Source organism: Glycine soja, chromosome 3 (genome assembly GCF_004193775.1).
Source record: "Glycine soja cultivar W05 chromosome 3, ASM419377v2, whole genome shotgun sequence".
Lineage (NCBI taxonomy): Eukaryota > Viridiplantae > Streptophyta > Magnoliopsida > Fabales > Fabaceae > Glycine > Glycine soja.
In genome coordinates this window covers 13693207-13703038 of record NC_041004.1, presented here as the reverse complement: position 1 = coordinate 13703038, position 9832 = coordinate 13693207, and the positions used below count along the sequence as shown (strand labels likewise).

The following is a 9832-nucleotide window of genomic DNA, read 5'->3' as shown; positions in this document are numbered from 1 at the left end:
GATGTGGCAATGGGGTGTAGTAAGCAAATGCTCACCTCCCCTATAAAGTTTAATTGGATTGGGCTTCTACCAATTCAATTAAATTTATTTCCAACCACACACATCAAATATTCACTTAGTGCATGTGAAATTACAAAACAACCCATAATACAAAAACTAGTCTAGGTGCCCTAAAATACAAGGGCTGGAAAATCCTATATTTCTAGGGTACCCTACCTACATTATGGAGCCCTAAATACAAGACCCAAAATTAATGAAACCTTATAAGGTTGCTCACAAAATTTCAAGTCATTTGGATATCATTTGAGGGTAGCTGTAGTTCAAACCTACACCTTTATTTACATGACAAGGCAACTAGTTGTGCATGCTGAATGTAGTGTATGACTAGAGGCAATCCATCTGACTTACAACCCTTTGATCCTGAGATAGATAGGACATTTCATAGATTAGTTAGGCATCATTTTATACCTTTTGATCATCCTGAGCATTCCATTATTGGTAAATCTGTGCATTCTGTTATTGGTGATTTTGAAAATCCTGATTTTGAGCATTATAATTTCGAGCATTCTGATTCTGAGCATTCTGATTTTGAACATTTTGAGAACATGGCACAACCTCCACCCCGTGAGAGGACTCTAAGGGAAATGGCTGCACCTGATTTCACCTACGAAAGCTTGTGCATCCAATACCCTGATGAGGATATACCATATGTTCTTAAAACTGGACTGATCCATTTGCTTCCAAAGTTTCATGGCCTTGTAGGTGAAGACCCGCACAAACATCTGAAAGAATTTCATATTGTCTGCTCCACCATGAAACCCCCAGATGTCCAAGAGGATCACATATTTCTGAAGGCTTTTCCTCATTCTTTAGAGGGAGTGGCAAAGGACTGGCTGTATTACCTTGCTCCAAGGTCCATCACGAGCTGGGATGACTTTAAGAGAGTATTCTTAGTAAAAAATTTCCCTGCTTCCAGGACCACAACCATCAGGAAGGATATCTCAGGTATTAGACAACTCAGTGGAGAGAGCCTGTATGAATACTGGGAGAGATTTAAAAAACTATGTGCCAGTTGCCCTCACCATCAGATTTCAGAGCAGCTGCTTCTCCAATATTTTTATGAAGGACTCAGTAATATGGAGAGAAGTATGATAGATGCTGCCAGTGGTGGAGCCCTTGGAGACATGACTCCTGCTGAAGCCAGAAATTTAATTGAGAAGATGGCTTCCAACTCCCAGCATTTTAGCGCCAGAAATGATGCTATAGTCATTAGAGGAGTGCATGAGGTAGCTACAAACTCAGCTGCATCATCTGAAACTAAGAAGCTTGAAGGCAAACTGGATGCATTGGTTAACTTGGTAACCCAGCTGGCCTTGAACCAGAAATTTGTACCTGTCGTAAGGGTCTGTGGTTTGTGCTCCTCTGCTGACCACCATACAGACCTTTGCCCTTCCATGCAGCAACCTGGAGCAATTGAGCAGCCCGAAGCTTATGCTGCAAACATTTACAATAGACCTCCTCAACCTCAGCAGCAAAATCAACCACAACAGAACAATTATGACCTCTCCAGCAACAAATACAACCCTGGATGGAGGAATCACCCTAATCTCAGATGGTCTAGCCCTCAGCAACAACAACAGCAGCCTGCTCCTTCCTTCCAAAATGTCGCTGGCCCAAGCAGACCATACATTCCTCCACCAATCCAACAACAACAACAGCCCCAGAAACAACCAACAGTTGAGGCTCCTCCGTAACCTTCCCTCGAAGAACTTGTGAGGCAAATGACCATGCAGAACATCTAGTTCCAACAAGAGACCAGAGCCTCCATTCAGAGCTTAACCAATCAGATGGGACAATTGGCTACACAATTAAATCAACAACCGTCCCAGAATTCTGACAAGCTGCTTTCTCAATCTGTCCAAAATCCCAAAAATGTCAGTGCCATTTCATTGAGGTCGGGAAAGCAATGTCAAGGACCTCAACCCGTAGCACCTTCCTCATCTGGAAATGAACCTGCTAAACTTCACTCTACTCCAGAAAAAGGTGATGACAAAAATTTACCTAACAATTTCTATGCAGGTGAATCTTCCACTGGTAATTCTGATTTGCAGAAGCAGCACATCCCTCCTCTTCCATTCCCTCCAAGAGCAGTTTCCAACAAAAAAATGGAAGAGGCAGAGAAAGAGATCTTGGAAACATTTAGAAAAGTAGAGGTAAACATACCTCTGTTGGATGCAATAAAGCAAATTCCAAGATATGATAAATTCTTGAAGGAGCTGTGCACTAATAAGCGGAAGCTTAAAGGAAGTGAACGAATTAGCATGGGCAGAAATGTCTCCGCATTGATTGGTAAATCTGTTCCCCAAATTCCTCAAAAATGTAAAGATCCAGGTACATTCAGCATACCTTGTATTATAGGGAATAGTAAGTTTGACAATGCCATGCTAGATTTAGAAGCTTCTGTTAGTGTTATGCCTCTGTCTATTTTTAATTCTCTACCTCTAGGTCCCTTGCAGTCAACTGATGTGGTAATTCATTTAGCTAATAGAAGTGTTGCCTATCCTGTTGGTTTCATAGAAGATGTCTTAGTTAGAGTTGGTGAACTGATTTTCCCTGTTGATTTTTATATTTTGAATATGGAGGATGGGTTTTCTCAAGGATCAGTTCCCATCATTCTAGGCAGACCCTTTATGAAAACTGCTAGAAATAAGATAGATGTATATGCAGGCACACTATCCATGGAGTTTGGTGATATAACTGTTCATTTTAATATTCTGGATGCTATGAAATACCCATCTGAAGATCTTTCTGTATTTTGTGCTGAAATAATTGACCACGTTGTTGATGAATACATGACTGATCTTTACTCTAATCTGTATGCCTCTCACTCTTCATGCATTGAGTCTGAAATTGTACTTGATCATATGTCTGAATTTGATGCTGAGAGTGAATCTGAAAGTGATATTGATTGCATGTCTGGTGGTGGTGTTTTACCTCTCGAGATTGATTTTATAGAGTCAGATAGGACTAACCATGTTTTAGGAATAGGAAGTACACATACCTTTGACTTTCTTTATGAGGTACAGGCTAAGAAACCATCTCCTTCTACCACTATCCAGCCGACCACACCAGAATTGAAGCCTCTGCCATCAAATTTAAAACACGCTTACTTGGATGATAGCAAAAGTTTTCCAGTGATTATATCTGCCTCCCTTGCTGATGAGCAAGAGGAGAAGTTGTTGTTTGTTCTCAAGAAGCATAAGAAGGCTATAGGCTGGACCCTGGCGGACATTCCTGGTATTAGCCCATCCACATGTATGCATCGAATAAATTTAGAGGATGGAGCTAAACCAGTAAGACAGCCACAGAGAAGACTCAACCCGATGATTCTTGATGTAGTGAAGAAGGAGATAACCAAGCTTTTGCAAGCTGGAATAATTTATCCTATCTCTGACAGCCAATGGGTGAGCCCCGTCCAGGTAGTCTCGAAGAAGACCGGCCTCACAGTGATCAAAAATGAGAAGGAGGAGCTGATTCCTACTCGGGTGCAGAACAGTTGGAGAGTCTACATTGACTATAAGAGGCTAAACCAGGTTACCAAAAAGGACAATTTTCCCCTGCCATTCATTGACCAGATGCTTCAACGCCTAGCAAGTAAATCTCACTACTGTTTCCTTGATGGTTTTTCTGGTTATATGCAAATTACTATTGCTCCTGAGGATCAGGAAAAGACCATATTCACATGCCCCTTCGGCACTTTTGCCTATAGGAGGATGCCTTTCGGCCTGTGCAATGCCCCTGGTACCTTCCAGCAGTGCATGATTAGTATTTTCAGTGATTTCTTAGAAAATTGCATAGAGGTGTTTATAGATGATTTCACTGTGTATGGATCCTCTTTTGATGGTTGTTTGGATAGTTTGGAAAATGTTTTGAATAGATGCATTGAAACTAACCTTGTTCTAAATTTTGAAAAATGTCATTTTATGGATAAGCAAGGTATAGTTTTAGGCCACATTATTTCCAATAAGGGTATTGAAGTAGATCCTGCAAAAATTTCTATTATTTCACAATTGCCTTACCCCTCTTGTGTGCGAGAGGTGCGATCTTTTCTTGGTCATGAAGGATTCTACAGGTGCTTTATAAGGGATTTTAGCAAAGTAGCCCTTCCACTGTCCAACTTGTTGAAAAAGGAAGTGGAGTTTGACTTTAATGACAGATGCAAAGAGGCTATTGATTGCCTTAAAAGAGTGCTGACTACCACCCCCATCATCCAGGCACCCGATTGGACAGCCCCTTTTGAGCTTATGTGTGATGCATCAAATTATGCATTGGGGGCTGTCCTTGCTCAGAAAATTGATAAATTGCCCAGGGTGATATACTATGCTTCTAGGACTTTAGATGCTGCCCAAGCGAATTATACTACTACTGAGAAGGAGCTTCTAGCCATAGTTTTTGCTCTTGAAAAATTTCGATCTTATTTGCTTGGTACCCGCATTATTGTTTATACTGACCATGCAGCTCTAAAGTACTTATTGAAGAAGGCTGATTCTAAGCCTAGGTTGATCCGATGGATGCTCTGGCTCCAAGAGTTTGACTTGGAGATCCGTGATAGGAGCGGAGCACAAAATTTAGTTGCTGATCATTTGAGTCGGATCGAACGTGTAACAGATGCGGATTCACCCATTCGGGATGATTTCCCGGATGATCATTTGTATATACTGTATAGTATTTCTGACTCTCTTTCTAGTCCCTGGTTTGCTAACATTGTCAATTATTTAGTTGCTTCTGTTTTTCCTCCCTCAGCATCTCAGGCCCAAAAAGATAAAATTAAAAGTGATGCTAAGTATTTTATTTGGGATGACCCCTACTTGTGGAAATTGTGTAGTGATCAGATAATTAGACGATGCATTCCAGATCATGAGACTGACTCAGTCCTGTAGTTCTATCATTCTTCCTCACCGGGAGGTCATCTGGTGTTCAAAGGACAGCTCGCAAAGTTCTTGATTGTGGTTTTTATTGGCCCACCATCTTTAAAGATGCGTGGAAGATCTACAGCACTTGTGAGCAGTGTTAGAGAGCAGGAAATACACTTACATGGCGACAACAAATGCCTCAGCAACCTATGCTATTATGTGAGGTGTTTGATGTCTAGGGTATAGATTTCATGGGCCCTTTTCATGTCTCTTTTGGTTATGTTTACATTCTCCTTGCAGTTCACTATGTTTCAAAATGGGTGGAAGCCAAGGCCACTAGAACTAATGATGCTAAAGTTGTTGCAGATTTTGTTAGGTCCAATCTATTTTGCAGGTTTGGAGTACCTAAAGCAATTGTTAGTGATCAAGGAACCCATTTTTGCAACAGAACAATGCATGCCCTGCTTAAAAAGTACGGGGTGGTACACAGGGTATCCACACCATACCACCCCCAGACCAATGGACAGACAGAAATTTCTAACAGGGAGATCAAGAGAATTTTAGAGAAGATTGTGCAGCCAAGCAGGAAAGATTGGAGTACCAGGCTTGATGATGCTCTCTGGGCACATCGGACTGCCTACAAAGCACCCATAGGAATGTCTCCTTATCGGGTTGTCTTTGGAAAGGGATGTCATCTTCCAGTGGAAATTGAGCACAAAGCATACTGGGCAGTGAAGACTTGTAACTTCTCTATGGATCAAGCTGGTGAGGAAAGAAAGTTGCAACTGAGTGAGTTAGATGAAATCCGCCTAGAAGCCTACGAGAATGCCAAGTTCTACAAAGAAAAGACCAAGAAGTTCCATGATAGCATGATAGTTAAGAAGGACTTCATGGTTGGGCAAAAAGTGTTATTGTATAATTCTAGGCTTGGACTCATGAGTGGTAAGTTGAGGTCTAAGTGAATTGGTCCTTTTGTTGTTACTAATGTTTATCCTTATGGTACAGTTGAGATCAAAAGCGACTCCACAAACAAGAGCTTCGAGGTCAACGGACATCGACTTAAGCCATTCCTCACGAACCCTTCTTTAGTGGACGCAGTGGTGGAAGAGACTTCCTTACTCCACCCTACTCTTCCTCCACCATGACTTAGGGAGTTTTTCTATCTCCTTCTTTGCTTTTATTACACTTGTCCGATTCTATTTGATGATTTAATTGTTTTTAATCTTTTAATTGTGCTACATTGAGCACAATGTGTTGCTTAAGTATGGGGGGGAGGGGGGGAGTGTTCTTTGGCTTTGCTAGTTTTGTTGGTTTTGTTAATTTGTTAGTTGTGTTAATTTGTTAATGTTGTTAGTTTCGTCAGATTTCTAGTTTAATATTTTGGATCAATTCTGTGTGCATGTACGACTTTGCATGTTTTTCTTTGAATTATAGGATATATTCAAGAAATGGGTAATTGTTTTGAAAATAAAAGTTCTTGACATTTTGTGACTTGAAATCCTTGATTCTCCTCTACATGTCATGATAGTTTTGAAAGCTCAATTTGAAAGTGATGAGTTTACCTTTGTGAGAATTTGAGCCATCCATCATCATAATCATTTGGTGTGTTTTGCCCCATTGATTGCTTGCACAATAGCCTTGTCTTGATTCTTGTTGATGCTTCCTAATTCACATGCATATTTGGAAATGATTGTGGCAATTTTGTTCTCATAAGCTTCTAGCCAAATGGACTTACCTTGAATTAATTCCTTTTATAGCCTTTTTGAGCCTTGTTTCCCTTTCCTTGTTTTGAAGCTCACTACAAGCCTTAAATGAAAAACCATGATATCACCATATCCTTAAGGAATTTTGGAGCTTTGGAATTGTTTTGGGAATAAGTGTGGGGGTTTTTGTTTCATTGAATAACATGTTTTGTTGGCTATGCTTCATGATGTATTTTGGGCCATACTTGATGTACATTGTATATTGGTTAAATGTTGGACATGCTGAATGAGATGTTGTTTCTCAAAGGCTACGTACGTAAAAAAAAATCGAAAAAGAAAAAGAAAAGCAATAAAGTTGAGTGAATAAGATCTTAAATGACAAAAGAATGATGAGACTCTTGGTTCTACTCTTTATGTTTAAATTTCATCTTTACTTCTTTTTATTTTCTTCTTTTTTCTTAATATGCATTTATTCCCCATTGCTCCTCTATTCCTTTGGGATTCAGCCACCTATTCCATATTTTTCCATACCTTGTCCTTGGCCCCATTACAACCTTAAAAGACCTTTTGATCCTCATGTGCTTGTGTTTATGGGTTGATTGTCAATTTTAGAATCTTGCCAAGTTTATGTGGTGTTTGTTTTCATGGGTGCTTTGAGGGTAAATAGTAGCCTAGACACTTGAGAAATAGAGTGTATATCTTGTGAGGCTTTATCACTTTTCATTCTTGAGCTGATTAACTATTTTGCCATGATTGGGTTGCTTGGATGATTTTCATGAATGTCTTGACTTTTCAGATCTCCTTATGTTAGATGTTACCCATTCCTTTCATTCCTTGATGTTCATTGAGAAATATGTGAATGTTTTCGTTTGTCTCTCTTTGATATCCTTGGATTTTGTTCTTTGTTTCATTTTGCCCAGGAGTGCAAAAGGCTAAGTATGGGGGGTTTTGATGTGCCATCATTTTCTTCTATTTTCTAAACCCTTTTTGCACCATTTTAATTACTGATTGGTCTTAATTGTCAATTAATTAGGCAGTTTTATTATTTGGGCTCATTTAGCTAATTTGATGTTTTTAATCTAATTTCAGGAATTAATGAAACATTGGGCTTAATCCGGATTTTGGTTGTGGACTTGAAGAGGGCAAATAAAGCAGTGCTTACCTTAGTTAATTTCTAATTTGGAAATTTCACAATTTTATTTTATGTGGTTCAATGTTTATTTCGTTTTGGGCCAGAGTATTGTAATAGGGCCCAGTGACTTTGAGTGACTCTTTTTAAATAGCAGCCTTGGGATTCATGCAAGGCTATTCTGTTATGTTATTCATTATTTAGAGCTTTGTTTATGTTTTTATGTTTTTCTGCTTGAATGCTACTGTTTCGTTCTTAATTGCAATTTTCCATTTTCTGCTTCTAATAACAATTTCGTTCTTGTTTCTTCTTCTACTTTCATTTACGTTTCTGCTTCATTTACGTTTCTGCTTCATTTGCATTTCTGCTTCATTTACGTTTCTGTTTTTAGTTTCATTTGCGTTTTCTGTTTGAATCTATGGAAGGCTAGATTTTCTGGTGTTGTTTCCTTTTGAGAACGAAGCCCAGCTCTCTTTGAGGTTTCGTTTATAATGTGGCTACCTGGCAGTTTTCCCTTCACCAGTTAACCCAAATTCTTGAACATTAATCAGTGCTCGCTTCGTGTTCGATTAATTGCCTCTGAGCCTAACTTGCGTTCATGCTTAATGGACGAAGGGCTAACTAGTATATGTGTTGCCTAATTACGTATTGACAACCCTAAGTTGATTTTCGCTTAGTAAATTGAAATAGGGTTGGATTAAGTGGTTAACTGTTAGGGACGAATTCTCCATAACCCAGGATAAGAGAATGGCGTCTGAATCAGAGGAAACAACCCATTTTTAATATTAGTAGTTTCGTATTCCAGTTTACTTGTTCTGTCCTTTAAATCACAAAACAAACAACCCCCCCCCCCAATCGTTATTGTTACTGCAAGTGTATTATGAACATTTGGTTTATCATTGCTTGTTGGGAAACGACCTAGGATCACTTCCTAGTTACTGCATTTTCATGTTTATTTGATTCGGGTACGGCCTCGATCAGACACTAGGGCTCAGGATTCATTTTTTCCTATTTAAGTCAACCCAGTGTTTCCAAAATAGTCTCCTTTATCAATTCATGCATTCATTCGAGTCCATTTTGGGCGTTCAGGAAAATTTTCACAACATTCACCCTTCAGGTACATACACATTTTTTTTCAAAAACTGGTTATGATCAGTGAATCTTTTTTCAAAGAAAAGTTGGAAGTTATTTCTTTTAAAAGCGTGCTGGCTTTTCAGTCGAAAGATATATTTTTTGTTCTTGTTTGTTTTTGTTTTTTGCTACCTAAACATATGTATATTTTCGTGAGGTATTTTTGCTATATACATGCATATCCAAGGTATCTTGCTACCAAAACATACATATATATATTGTGAGGTATTTTTGCTATATACATGCATATCTAAGGTATTTTCACTACCTAAACACACATACATATATTTTGTGAGGTATTTTTTGCTACATACATGCATATCTAAGGTATCTTGCTACCTAAACATATATATATATATATATATATATATATATATATATATATATATATATTGTGAGGTATGACTACCTTTCGAGTTTGTGTTTGTTTTATTTAAATTCCTAGGATCATGAGCAACTAGGTGTGTCCAACTATGACTTGAGAAACAAAAGGTGATCAAATAAGAAGCAGAAATTTAAACGGTACTACGTTGCCTACCTTTGGCTTTGGATACGTGACGACTTGTCGGTCACGGACCTAGTACTTTTGCTTACCTTTGGCTTTGGACTTGGTTGCCTGCTGGTCAACCACGGGTCGTAGGCAACGCTCCAACTTTTGTAGATGAGCTGAGGGGCTTTGGAGGTGGCTGTGGTGCATCTGCTGCTTGCTGCCAGCCATCCCTAGGCTGTTGTGATGTCTCGCCCTGCGCCTGCCTGGGGGGCGCAGTACTTCTTGATGAAAGCCCAGTTAATAAGGGGCTTGATGACCTTGCTGGGGGTGACAGGCACTCCGTAAAACTGATAGAGGCTCGTAATCAGATCTAGAAACCCCAGGACCCTGTTGGACTTCTCCGGGTCCACTGGGTGTCTTGCGGGCGCGATCCCTGCAAACAATAGACGACATCAGAAATCAATTA

The 9832-nt window shown here is 39.4% G+C and overlaps 1 non-coding gene across 1 annotated transcript; it reads right to left on the bottom strand.

Moving 5' to 3' along the window:
• Window positions 1–983: 983 nt before the first annotated feature.
• Window positions 984–1090, bottom strand: LOC114407965. The gene has a single exon (XR_003665769.1). It is a non-coding gene; the product is annotated as a small nucleolar RNA R71 (small nucleolar RNA).
• Between the last annotated feature and the right edge of the window lie 8742 nt (window positions 1091–9832).